The sequence below is a fragment of the Natator depressus genome, chromosome 4, assembly GCF_965152275.1.
Source record: "Natator depressus isolate rNatDep1 chromosome 4, rNatDep2.hap1, whole genome shotgun sequence".
NCBI classification, from domain to species: Eukaryota; Metazoa; Chordata; order Testudines; family Cheloniidae; genus Natator; species Natator depressus.
Window position 1 is genome coordinate 104,046,085 of NC_134237.1, and position 13,251 is coordinate 104,059,335.

Below are 13,251 nucleotides of genomic sequence, written 5' to 3' on the forward strand. Positions count from 1 at the left end.
ATTATCAATGAAACATGGTACTAGTGCCCCGGCTCAGTGGTTACAGATATGCTAACACATGTATGCTCGCTACAATGGGACCAGCTCAATCAGCATACCAGGATGCTGTCCCTGCAGCTAGCAAAAAGTCACCCCTTCTATACTTCTCCTTTTATACACTGATTCAAACAAGTTATGTATTATACTCTAGATGTTGCTAGTTACCACTTTTATTCTAGCACATACTAGTTTGAACAAAACATCCTTATCCATTATCCTGTTATCCTCTCCTTATCTTTACAAGAGGTCAATGTGTTCTTGTACCATCTCTTAGGAATATGCTTATGTAGTTACTTGAGAGATCTCTGTGGGTTTTGTACCATCATCTCTGGTCAGCAATGCGCTTCCATGGTTAGCTGACACCTAGTGTTTCTATTCCGCCAAGGCCAGGCCTATTTCAGCTCAATCTGTCAGGGCTCCAGCAAGGCCTACACCTGTGTATATCAGGATTAAGTCTCAGAAATGATCCAGAGATGGTAAAGCTATCATACACATCATTGCAGCAGGGGGTTGCTATCAGTAAAACATCTATTCAAATACAATAAGAAGGGGGTTTTTGTGTCCGCCATTTTGTGTGCTATCTTCCCTACACTCACATGTGCAATACCAATGTTTGCTGGGCTTAGAATTTATAAATGTGCCTAAAGCGCTAATAACCCTAAAGTGGGGGAAAAGAAGAGGAGAATTGCTTCATTATAGCTGATGGTAATTTAAATCTGATTTAGTATGTTTCAAAGATATTTTGTAATTTGTAATGGACACGTCACAACTAATCTCATAAATTAATTGGATGGTACAATATATTCTCAAAACTACATTTACAGTTTATAGATGTCAGGTGGCCTAGAGAGAAGAGTGGTGAAAGCAAATGTCATTCTAACCTGAAACATAAGTCAACCATGCAGCACAATGATAAATACAAAAGCACCACTGTTCATAAATTATTAACTTTTCACTATCTCCAATTTGAGTTGTCATTGTAAATTAAATTGGATTAATATTTAATGACACAGAAACTTGTTATCTGTTACAGTTTGCTTGGTAGATACTTCCCCCCCCCCCCTCACAACTGCTTTGAAAGGGTACATTTCCTGTTTTAAATGAGACAAAAATATTTTAATGTATTTGAATACATTAGTTGAATGACTGAATAAATTAGTTAATTTCATTGTTTTAAAAAAACTTCTCCTCTATACACTGGTTTTAATTAACTAGAAAACATCACTTTGAATAAATAGGACACAGAATTTATACATACAAACAGACTTCCCTGTTTGCTTTAGATAATATTTTTTTAAATATTTTGCATTATGTGTAAAAGAATTTTCAGCCAGTCTTATAAATACACTGGATAGCACAGTTTACTTGGAATGCGTCAAAGAGCAGCATAAATTCTTCTTAATTAGCTCCATTAGTTGTTTTATTAGATTGTGGAGGACACACTACTCTACTTCATGCAGTTATGCTGTTATAGGTGAAAGAGAAGCTCAGTGATAGCTCATTTTTGTGATAGATACAAATTACACTACTTCCTGAGGTTCTGTTAAATGAGTGACTAAAATGCTCCCTTGGGAACCTTCTGACTGTACAAGCATCCTTGGCAACCATAAGTGCCGAAAGCCAGCCCTGCCGATCATATTTTCTAGTGTCTCTGTTTTCATATCATCTTGTCTCTCTGAGCCCACAGTCAGTTTTACCTTGAGGGGCAGTTTGCAGTTCATAGGTAGTGTTGAGTACTTCCAATATCCTTCATATCTTTCTATCTGCTGCCATTAAAACAGAGTGTATTTTTCGAGAACACTTCCATAGCTTTAATTTGCATCAAGCTAGTTGGCACGACATAACTGAACTCCTAATGTCACTAACAGTATTGGGAATGTTAAGGAAGTGTCGTCTTAGTTGTTGAAATCATAGAATCATAGAATCATAGAATATCAGGGTTGGAAGGGACCTCAGGAGGTCATCTAGTCCAACCCCCTGCTCAAAGCAGGACCAATCCCCAATTAAATCATCCCAGCCAGGGCTTTGTCAAGCCTGACCTTAAAAACTTCTAAGGAAGGAGATTCTACCACCTTCCTAGGAAATAAATAAGCTAAGTCTAAGGAGTTAAGTCCCATTGCTTTTAATGGGTGTAAGGTTCTTAAATACCTTTGAGAATCTGGGCCTAAGTCACTGTGTACATTTTGAGTTTCATCGAGTAATATCTTACTCTATTAATATTGCCATTCATATCTGTAGGGCTGCTTACATCATCAGATATTAGCTAATATGAATAAGGGTGACAGAATCACACCCACACTCTCTAGCCATATATCTTTTCACAGTTATTGTCAATTTTCCTCCCTCTGTGGCTGTGATAGAATTGTATTATTTTTGTATCTGTACCAGATCTTATAGCACATCACAACTCTCATACATACTGCTAATTTAGACAGCTCTGAGTTCCAATATCATGTATATTCAGTCATTTGGAGGGAAAAATTTCTCAACAAAGTTCAACTCAGAAGAAGCATCTGCTTATTTTTGGTGTGTTTGTTTGTTTAATTCCTCCTGAGGTTTGGGGTCTTTCTTTGTGTTTCTTATATTTACTCAGTTTTCCAAGTGGGCTGAATTGATTAGAGCCAGGGTATGTCATGCCTATTGTTGTAAATGTTATGTCCAAACCTATTCGGACACATTGACACACTAACACAATATGAGATCTGAGCCATTGGAGCCTCATAGATCTGTGGTCAGACAAAATCCATCTGGCCACTGCTGTGATGAGGTCAGAGCTAAATTACACCTTACAGCAATGCTGCTGGCTGCCTCAGTAAATTTCCTTGAACATGCCACACACATTGTGAATTGTATTTTCCTTTTAATTATATGGCAAACTCAAAACTCTGTGTGATCCAACCACTAGAAAAGGACAGAGAGAGAGACTGAACAACAGTGGGTTACAGTTACTTGAGGCCTGGTCTGTAAAAGCCTACACGGTTATTTTAGACAGGTACAGTTCTGGTTTTCTACATCTTGTAACTGAACATTTTTCAAGATTGTCATTTCATTTATTTATTTAACTGAATTTGGCATAGAAATCACATTCAGGTTGCAGTGTTTTGTAAATTTCAGCCTGCAGTAAATCTTCGGAGCTGAGTTATAAAACACTTAAAAATAAGTCTATTTTACAGTGTATGAAAGTGCTGATAGACCCTTAACTACAGGAACGTTAGGAAACATTGCAGAAATTAGTGCATAATGTACTTTCTTATAAAGAGTATATTCTTTTTGCTTTCTGAAAAGTAAAAGGATTCTTATTTTGTTCACCACTCAAGTGACAACATTAAACAAACCCAAAAAGATAAATGGCCTCTAGATGACACATCTTTGTTGGCTGAGCTGTGTAACAGATGGTGAAGTATCTAGATTATCTGTCTGTAAATAAAATACTTAGCGCATGCCCCTTCTCCCATTGAAGTCACTGGTGCAGCATTGGGCTCTCAATAAAATGAGGCTACAAGTGGGAGGTATTCATAAAGAAGAATAGAGTGTTCCCAACTAGCGAAATTGTGAATAATAGTTTGATGAACATTGTAAACTCTCCACTGAATCATCTTTTCTTCATAATGGAGTCTCTTAGTTCCTTTGAAAAGTATTCAGTCAGGCTCTCTGTAATGTGTAAGAACTTCTAAAGCACCTATATCGATAATTATAGTCTCTATGTACTCTCCATTTGTGAAATAAATAGCATTTGGCCCTTGGATGGTAACAGTTGCTTACTATGTATGCTGGTTTACTGAAATTAATGGCAATGAGGTTCACCTGCTTACAAATTACTATGTTTTGCTTACTGTAAGCCTGTTATATGTTTACTTATATTAAAGTCTTCAGCTAGTTTAAATCAGTATAGCAGCTATGATATGTACGTCAACTAGAGTTTGGCCCATTAACGTTATTAGGATTTGCTTTGGTAACTCCTCGCACCACAACACACATTTATTGCAAATGTCAGCTGTTGGAAGAATTGTCACAAAATACCATGAAATACTGTGAAATGCACCTAAGTCCTAGTCAGAGCTTTCACAACAGCTTGTATGTATTATAGCAGTCGACAACATATAGATATCGTACATGCTGATAGAATTTATTTAACTGAAAATCAGCTTTACCATGGAAACATTTAGTGATATGGAATGGAAACCAGGTCTCTTGTTACATTTAACAAGTCATTAGTTGAGTTCATCTTCACTGGAAAATGGCAATTACATAAATAGCATGTCTCACACTGTTTAACTTTTACTAAAGCCACATATAGTACCATAATTTTCTATACCCCACAGTAAGTCTCTCTGCTGCTCAGTGTCCTCTAACATTAGCTCAAACTACAGTTCACAATTTTACACCACTGATGGCCATGACCCTCATTAGCTTTTGGATTCTATGAGCATATCAACATTCCCTTTTAGAAACCTTGTCTTTTTCCCAAGCATTCTATAATTTTTCAGTGGAACTAATAGTTTGGGAATATAAAACAAATACACTAAAATTAATAAATGATTTTGTTATCTCTCCTTTTTCAGACAAACTTTGAAAGGCATCTTTTGATTCCCAGGAGTCTTTTCATTCAACAGTGTTATTTTCAAGGAGATACGTTGAGGCATTAGAATGTTACGTGTCCAGGTTGGACAGGAAATGTATCATGCCATTGAATTGATCTATATTAGCAGAGGATAAGAGACTTTAGAGCAGATCATTTTTTTCAGTTAGTGTATGGATCTTTTCTTTTTAATTTAGAAAGTAATGAAATAAACATTTAGAGTACTTTCTTGTTCCTCTTCTTTGCAACTAAGCTAAATGCATCCACTTAGTTTTATGGTAGTTCAAATTCCCATCTGCTATATGGGGGAGAGGTGACTAGGAAAAAAAAGACTGACAATTGTTTATGTCCAAGATACAGCATAACATATCAATAGCTGTTGATGTATTATCTTGACAGTTGTTACTGGTACTATACTTCACAGAGATATTAAATGTGTGATTTTTGTTGTTGCTTGATCTCAAAAAAGGATGTACTCAGAGACTTATACTTTTCTTGTGTTTTTTGTGTTTTGTTTTTTTAATTACTGCCAGGGTTTTAGTCCATATTGACAGAGATAAAGCAGTTTAAGTAATTTTCTATACTCTCAAATTATCATTATTTTGGTTTGGTGATCCATTTGAGAACCAACATTACTTAATATTATCCTCAGGAAAAAGATGAGCTGATAGGCATAGAAGCAGTCACAACATTGGGCAGTTTGTCACAACATGTGTAGCTTGAAATGTCCTGGATTTATAACTTAGCCAAGATAGAATTGGTCTTGGAGCCTTTCTTCTGAATTTCCTGCCTTTTACTGACTTTAACCATGCATCCTTTACATTCCATTAACACAGTTTGATGCAATTAATATAGCAAGAGGTCAATCAAAATTCTTGCTATATATTTATTTAAAAACAAATATATCAGGGTCATGGGTGTGACTGCGCCAGCCCCAAAAGCCAAATGGAATAATAATAATTATTATGAACGAATAGTATTTTATATAAATAAATCACTTTTCTTGCTTTATCAGAATAATGCAGATTTGTGTACAGCATGACAATTGATTGTACAAAATGCAATAATATTAAGAATTCTCCAGACATTAGAAAACATAATTGCTTGTTTGAAATGGAAATCTTTAGGACAATAAGACAAATTCTATAAACAAATAACATTCTTAAATCTAAAAGAAAAGGAGTACTTGTGGCACCTTAGAGACTAACAAATTTATTTGAGCATAAGCTTTCGTGACTAACAGACTTTTACAGACTAACACGGCTGCTACTCTGAAACCATTCTTAAGTCTGTAACTGAAAGCTGTTTTGAAGAAGTCCATAACACAGCTTTGTAAAAATGTTAAAAATAATTATATAAAAAAATCTCTACAGTAAACATTAGCCACATATGCTCCTATTGACAGGACCTCCATGGGTTTTCTGAGATCTTCAAGTTCATCACTGAAATTTGAATTAGGGGAACTACATTTGAACTGCATCTGGTATCATCCTTGTATCATCCCACAAGAAAATATCACCTGAGAAGAGCAAATGAGTATCTAGCATTACACCAATATACTGGGGATATGAACCCACAATGATTAAGAGTGATGAAAATATTCCCATCGACTTCTGTACAATGAAACCACTGAATAACCCAGAGCTTTATCTTCAGTGAATATAGATAAAATTGTTCTTGTACAACCATTGCCTCAATACTATGAGAATAATGAGTTAAAATGGAGAAAATGTGAATTAAAGCTCTGTTTCTAGAACAAAGCTCTCACATATGATAGTTGATTTGTTTTTAATCTTATGCTCAAAATGCCTTGAATTTAATTTTAATTGTTCAGGAAGTACTCTGTTTTAAATACTTTTCAACAATAAGCTATGGCTTGGTTTTGCCTTAGGAAAATTAATCTAAACGAAAGTTCTCAGTCTGCTTATTATGATTAATTATATTGGTAAATTGTTAATATTAATACTAGTGAACAGTTAAATTTGAACTAAATTTTAACTGTTAACACAATTAATGACAGGTGTGATCAGGTACTTTGGCAACTCAGGCCTTGATCCTGCAAATACTTGCACGTACTTAAGTTCAAGCATACAAGTAGCCTGTCTAAAGCCATTGGGTTTACTCATATGCTTAACTTTAAGCATGCAAGTAAGTGTTTGCAGGACTGGGAGCTAAATTACATAATTATTGCCCAGGTTTATTTGTAACTGCAAAATTATGCTGCCCAGAATTATTTGCATCCAAAAATTGCAGGTATAAAAGTAGAGGCCAGTGAGAACCGCGTGTGTGTGTGTGTGTGTGTGTGTGTGTGTGCGTGTGCGTGTGCGTGTGTGTGTGCGTGTGCGTGTGTGTGTGTGTGAGAGAGAGAGAGAGTGAATGAATGAATGAATCTTTAAAAGCTTTTGAAATTCTTTATCAAACACATCACAAATCGACATTGCTGAGTGGTGTCAATTGGCTACAATAGACTGCGTATTTACATCATGTGTTTAGGTGATACGATTAATATGTACATTTGGTTTAATTCTCTTCTAAATACACTTGATTACAAGGAAAGAGTGTTCTGCAATCAATATATTGCAACATGGAATACATATAGTTAATGTCCCAAAGCTGTCCAAGTTCTTCACTTAAAAGAAACATTATAGAAATGGTTATGTGATATTTAAAAGGCTTCAGGCAAGGGCCATTTGATGGGGGCATGTTCATGGATTTGTCCAAGTTTTTGACTTAGTTGATCATTTTCTTTTAAGAAATATAAAAACTTGGGCTGTCGATTAATCGCAGTTATCTCACGCGATTAACTCAAAAAAATTAATTGTGATTAATCGCAGTTTTAATCGCACTGTTAAACAATAGATTACCAATTGAAATGTATGAAATATTTTGGATGTTTTTCTACATTTTTGAATATATTGTATTCTGTGTTACAACTGAAATCAAAGTGTATATTATTTTATTACACATATTTGCACTGTAAAAATGATAAACAAAATAAATAGTATTTTTTAAATTCACCTCACACAAGTACTGTAGTGCAATCTCTTTGTCGTGAAAGTGCAATTTAGAAATGTAGACATTTTTTTTGTTACATAACTGCACTCAAAACCAAAACAATGTAAAACTTCAGAGCCTAAAAGTCCACTCAGTCCTACTTCTTGTTCAGTCAATTGCTAAGAAAAATATGGTTGTTTACATTTACAGGAGATAATGCTGCCCTCTTCTTATTTACAAATAATTAAATTTGTGCCTGAACTCCTTGGGAGTGAATTGTATGTCCCCTGCTCTGTTTTACCTGAATTCTTCCATATATTTCATGATATAGCAGTCTCGGATGACCCAGCACATGCCGTTCATTTTAAGAACACTTTCACTGCAGATTTGACAAAATGCAAAGAAGGTACCTATGTGAGATTTCTAAAGATAGCTACCGCACTTGACCCAGGGTTTAAGAATCTGAAGTGCCTTCCAAAATCTGAAAGGAATGAAGTGTGGATCATACTTTCAGAAGTCTTAAAAGAGCAACACTCTGATGAAGAAACTACAGAACCCAAACCACCAAAAAATAAAATCAGCCTTCTCTTGCTGGAACCTAAGATAATGAAAATGAACATGCTTTGATCTGCACTGCTTTGAATTGTTATTGAGCAGAACCCATCATCATCATGAACACATGTTCCCTAAAATGGTGGTTGAAGCATAAAGAGACATATGAATATTTAGCGCATCTGGTTTGTAAATATCTTGCAACGCTGTCTACAACAGTGCCATGAGAACACCTGTTCTCAATTTCAGGTGACATTGTAAACAAGAAGCAGGCAGCATTATCTCCTGCAAATGTAAACAAACTTGTTTGTCTGAGCAATTGGCTGAACAAGAAATAGGACTGGGTGGACTTGCAGGCTCTGAAGTTTTACGTTGTTTTGTTTTTGGATGCAGTTTTTTGTACATAATTCTACATTTGTAAGTTCAACTTTCATGATAAAGGGATTTCACTATAGTACTTGTATTAAGTTGTCAAGGTTCCTTCCCCACTCTGAACTCTAGGGTACAGATGTGGGGACCTGCATGAAAACCTCCTAAGCTTACTTTTACCAGCTTAGGTTAAAACTTCCCCAAGGTACAAACTATTTTACCCTTTGCCCTTGGACTTCTACTGCCACCACCAAAAGTTTATCTGGGTTTATTTATTAGGAAAGCGTTGTTTGGAAACGTCTTTCCTCCAAAAAAATCCTCCCAACCCTTGCACCCCACTTCCTGGGGAAGGTTTAGAAAAAATCCTCACCAATTTGCATAGGTGACCACAGACCCAAACCCTTGGATCTTAAGAACAATGAAAAAAAAAGCATTCAGTTCTTGAAAAGAAGAATTTTAATAGAAGTAACAGTAAAAAAGAAATAAGAATAAAAAGAATCACCTCTGTAAAATCAGGATAGTAAATACCTTACAGGGTAATTAGATTCAAAACATAGAGAATCCCTCTAGGCAAAACCTTAAGTTACAAAAAGACACACAGACAGGAATATGCATTCTATTCAGCACATCTTAATTTCTCAGCCATTTAAAGAAATCATAATCTAACGCATATCTAGCTAGATTACTTACTAAATTCTAAGACTCCATTCCTGTTCTGTCCCTGGCAAAAGTATCACACAGACAGACCCTTTGTTTTTCCCTCCCCCCAACTTTTGAAAGTATCTTGTCTCCTCATTGGTCATTTTGGTTAGGTGCCAGCGAGGTTATCCTAGCTTCTTAACCCTTTACAGGTGAGAGGATTTTTCCTCTGGCCAGGAGGGATTTTAAAGGGGTTTACCCTTCCCTTTATATTTATGACATAGGTGAACTGAAAAATACTATTTCTTTAGGTTTTTTTACGGTGCAAATACTTGTAATGAAAAATAAATATTAAGTGAGCACTGACACTTTGTATTCTGTGTTGTAATTGAAATCAATATATGTGAAAATGTAGAAAACATCCAAAATATTTAAATAAATGGTATTCTATTATTATTAAACAGTGTGATTAATCATGATTATATTTTTTAATTTCACGATTAATCGTGATTAATTTTTTAATTGCTTGACAGCCCTAATAACAACCGTGGATTTTTTTCTAAGCAGATCTGATAAGCATTTTATATCTGGCTGACAGAAGGCAGTTAGTCACTTTAATTTGTTAGACACTGACAATCAAAATCGTTCAACTTGAATTTGGCCTAAAATGGGAATACATATTAACCACCTAATCTCCAGGCTTGTACATACAAAATATCATGTACTGTTTAAATCATCCTAATGTAAATATGCAATTGATCATGAGTGAATGTTAACAAGAGAGTTGCTTGGTAATTTCTACACTAATAGGTTGAACACCTCTTAATAATCTATAGAACAGGGATTTCCAGACTGTGTCTCTGAAAACTGAATTGTGGCCGTCAAGTGAAACTGTGTTAAGAAAATTTGTGTTTGACTATTAATTAAAATGTGTTCCCAGAACTGCATCTGCGATTTTAAAACAGAAGTGTGTGAGAATCAGCCTTGCCACTATGAGGAGGAAGGAAAGATAATCACCTTAAAAACAAGAAAAGGAGTACTTGTGGCACCTTAGGGACTAACCAATTTATTTGAGCATGAGCTTTCGTGAGCTACAGCTCACTTCATCGGATGCATACTGTGGAAGCTGCAGAAGACATTATATACACACAGAGACCATGAAACAATACCTCCTCCCACCCCACTCTCCTGCTGGTAATAGCTTATCTAAAGTGATCATCAAGTTAGGCCATTTCCAGCACAAATCCAGGTTTTCTCACCCTCCGCCCCCCCCACACAAACTCACTCTCCTGCTGGTAATAGCCCATCCAAAGTGACCACTCTCTTCACAATGTGTATGATAAGAGAGTGGTCACTTTGGATGGGCTATTACCAGCAGGAGAGTGAGTTTGTGTGGGGGGGGCGGAGGGTGAGAAAACCTGGATTTGTGCTGGAAATGGCCCAACTTGATGATCACTTTAGATAAGCTATTACCAGCAGGAGAGTGGGGTGGGAGGAGGTATTTGTTTCATGGTCTCTGTGTGTATATAATGTCTTCTGCAGCTTCCACAGTATGCATCCGATAAAGTGAGCTGTAGCTCACGAAAGCTCATGCTCAAATAAATTGGTTAGTCTCTAAGGTGCCACAAGTACTCCTTTTCTTTTTGCGAATACAGACTAACACGGCTGTTACTCTGAAACCTTAAAAACAAGAGCAGCTCTGTTGTCAGACAAGTGGACTCTGAGCAGTTGTTGTCCCTTCCCTGCTGCAACTCCTCTGCTGGCTGCCTGCTCCTTTGCAAAGGAAGAAGAAGAGAATAGCTCCTTCTCCACTGGGCTGTGGGAAGCCCAGTAAAAACAGAATAGGAGCTTTACTGGCTCTGTGTGAACCAAAGGGATTTCCTAGCAAAGGGTGGCTCCTGTTCCTTTCACAGTCACTCAGGCCAGCCCAGGTGAAGGGGAAAAATGATGCTGAGAACAGTCAGTCAGTTACAGGCTCCCTGATTTTCGGTTCTGCCAAGGTTAGAACAGCCTGGGGATTAATCTAAACTACAACAGTTGGTAACAGTCCCAAAGAGACAATGGTTGGGATTTTCAGTTACTTCTGAAAATTTCACCAATTATGACAGTTGAAAATAACCAGACTACAGGGTGCCTAAGCCACTCCACTCCTGACTCCTCCATGTCTGACAGGTCCCCTGCAACAGGGCTTGTAAAAAGAGAATTGTAGGAGCTGGTCAACAGCTTTGCTCTTGCTTAGGATGCTCCTATTCTGGGAGAATCCTCAGCAGGGGTCTTGCAGCTGGTTTCAGCTCAATTTGCACTACTTGAGTGATACAAAGATGTGAAAGAAGGCAAAGAATATGCCCCATGTGATTGATTGATTTTGTGACACCTTGATCTTTTTGAAAAAAATGTGTAGTGTGTCAGCTAACAGTTGTATACCACTGCCAAATACATACCACTGAAATGAACAAAAAAACCCAAAACACGTTTAAGTACAGTTGACCCACCATGACAAGTATTTATTCTGACATACAATAAATAAACAGAACTAATAGTCCAGACATTTATTATTTTTTTAGGGTATGTCTACACAGCAAAGAAAAACCTGCAGCTGGCCTATGCTAGCCGACTTGAGTTCGTGGGGATCAGGTTGCAGAGCTGTTTCATTGCTGTGTAGATTTGAGCCCGAGCTCTGGGACCCTCTCACTTCCCAGGGTCCTAGAACCTGGAATCCAGCCACGGCCATGAAGTCTATACAGCAATGAAAGATCCCCGCAATTTGAGCCCCGCAAACCCAAGTCAGTTGGTATGGGCCAGCCATGGGTACTTCTTTGCTGTGTAGACACACCTTTAGTTTATAATCTCAATAGGTATGATTCCCATGTCACCCACATAAAACTAGATGTTGAGTTCAGTGGAGGTACTCCTGATTTACTTGTGTAACAGGGGAATGAATCAGATGCAGAAGAATTATGATTTCCAACTCCAACATCATTGGGGCAAACAGATTTACACACAGATTCTTTATCTTTTAATGTGCAGATACCAAAATAAAGATTTGTAAAACTATTGTGAATCAGTCACTGCTGCCACAAAAAGTGATTTATTTTCCTATAGACTCTTCCTCAGAAACTTTTCTTTCATGACTTTAGTGAATATTTCTCAGTTCATGTGTGGTGTTAAATTAAGCCTACGGTCTTCTTTTCTATCTGGTTTGACTTTTTGACTCTCTCTCTTTGATTGGATGCAGTGTTTTGACCCAAAGTACTTACACATTTGTTTTCTACTTTCAGTGACAGTTACTGTAGCTTTTTAACATTTTTGTTAAAGAATGATTTTCCCCTTTGACCTCATGAGTGGTACTGAATTGATTAAATAGCCATAAGAAATCTAAAATGAGCAGATGTATTTTGTTGTATTGCTTTTACATTAAGTACATAAGGTTTGATCCTGTGTTAATTTAAGTTAATGGGAAAGGTCCCATGGTCCTCAGTTATGCAGGATAAGTCCTATTGTCTTGCATATTTATTTATACTTTTCAAGAGGTTACCAATGAAGTTGGTAGAGAGTCAAAGATATTTAGGGGCATTTTTCAAAGTTCTTTATACGAACAACACATTTCCATTTTTTCTATTATACACACTTTCTAATTCTTTTTTTCTTTCCCATTGAATATTCCATCCTTAAATCTCTTAAAGGTGTCAATGTAATCACACTCATATAATTTTCTTATTAATTTCAGACAATGAATGATAGTTTGACTAGTTTCAACTTTTATGACTAACTCTTATTTTGTAGAAAATGACATGCCCCAATTCATTCTTTTTTAAAAAAAAAAAGACAGTTAATATTTAATTTTAGATTGTCAAAGAATCCACTATAGTCCTGAAATAATTTGACATGTTTATTAATTCCCCACTGAGTGAAATCTTACAAAATCAAGAAAAACTAATTTAGAGATGAGATGTACTTTAAACAAAAAATAATGCAGCCAGAGAGGAACCTAAATTATTTCTCCTTGATCTGTATACATCAACATTTAAGGGGGTTTGGATCCTAAATGTATGGATTTTCCCTGTCTGATTGGCACACAT